Below are 1,862 nucleotides of genomic sequence, written 5' to 3'. Positions count from 1 at the left end.
TAAAGGAAAGAATATTGTGGTTGTCCACCAGTTTCGCTTTCGCTAATGATGACTTTGAAATTATTGTGATTTCGTTTTTGCTTATAAAGTTTTTAGTCCATGTTCTCTTGTATGAAAGTTTATGAATGAATCAACAAGTAGCAAAATCTAAATGGTGGTAACTGGTGATAGTTATTCGGGACAGGGGAACTAATCTCTCATTTTGGGGGTGAGATAAATAATCATACAAAATCTCAAGAGCTAATGTAGTAAGAGGAAATGTGTACAATGATGGAAATGTGATCATGAATTAAAATATATACTGAGACCAAAGTTGGTTATGCGTTCATATTTAGGCGTGTTCTGTATTTTTCAATAAATAAATTTTCTTTATTTAAACTTTCTTGTACAGAAATTGTTTCTTTACACTGTGAAATTTACTTGGAGACTCCCTGCCCATCTCTCTATGTGTTCATTCAAAGATATCTATCTATACTTTGGGAAACGGATCTGTTCCTTATGTAGTGTGGTTCTCCGTCTATCTGACTACTTGTTTGTCCCATACAATTGTGTCCACAACCTGAACAAGTTATAACATAAATTAAATTCTCTGTTGCACAAGTGAAGTTGGTCCTTGTTTAAATTGGAATTCCAAACCTTCCAGTAGGTTGGGGTATGTTCCACCATTGGTTTTGTGGCTGTTGTGTATAGCTTTTCATTTGTCAGTAGTCTTTTCAGCGATTTGGGTTTTTACAGTTGATGAATTTAAGTGTTTTAAGAATGTAGTTCATTTTTGGATCCCTTGTGATCATTGGTAGATTTTGTACCATACTGTTGTATGCCTCACTGTTTCTAGGGTTATGATTCGATATAAACGGTAGTATTTTGAGATGTGGTATGGTGTTTCGTTTTGTTTCCCTTAATCTTTTAATGCCTATTTTCTTGGCACGTTTAATTCCATCATCTATAAGTGAGGTTGGATAGTGTCTCTCAGTCTCTGAGTTTTTGAAGACAGAGGTCCCATGTATTTCCATCATACAATTTTGTGCATATCCTTTTCGCTGAGCCGGAATAAGATCATAATTCATGGATATTCTTCTGCTACTGCAATGTGTGATAGCCTCTGCTCTGCAGCCTCTCTTGGTTTGTTAAGGTGGTCCCAGTGCCAAGGTTCCTTGACTGTTGTAACCTGTCGTGCATGAGACGCCAGTTGGGTGTGAACGTAGAGTAATACTTTCTGAAAATTACTTTACTTCCTTCATGACCTGATCCAGTTAGAACTGTTCTTCACTACGTCTGTCATTATCTCAAGATCTCTGGTTCTCTTCTCTGAAAAAATTGAGAGTTGTTTTATATCATTGACAGGTTTCCGCAAACAACCTTGCTCCCACCTCTAAGACAATAACTTTGCAATCGAAGGCAAATTTTTTCTAAATTTGATGGTCATCTCTCATAGTATTCAGTTTTGTAGATAAGGGCTTCATCTATTCAGTTTTCCTATGCCACAATTGGTTCAATCATAATCACCCATTGGAGGGAAGTGGGCTATCTATCTATCTATCTATCTATCTATCTATCTATCTATCTATCTATCTATCTATCTATCTATCTATCTAAAGACTTTCCTCTCTGGGCAATCTCTCATCAACTTCTTCAAGTATCACCTGAAGAGGAAGTTGAGAGTAGAAAGGGAAGTCTTGTCTAGTGAATGCTTCAAAAAAAGATGGGTGAATGTAGCAAGGATGGCACGTGTGAACGACGGAGCCATCTTGAGCATAACCCTATGAACAAGAAAAAAAAATAAAACAAAAAGGCAAAAGAGAGTCACTTACTGTTATAGTTTCTTCAATGAGAATATTGACCAAGGTTACCGTGGTCTTTTC

Source organism: Octopus bimaculoides, chromosome 5, assembly GCF_001194135.2.
Source record: "Octopus bimaculoides isolate UCB-OBI-ISO-001 chromosome 5, ASM119413v2, whole genome shotgun sequence".
NCBI classification, from domain to species: domain Eukaryota; kingdom Metazoa; phylum Mollusca; class Cephalopoda; order Octopoda; family Octopodidae; genus Octopus; species Octopus bimaculoides.
This window is presented reverse-complemented; position numbering follows the sequence as displayed.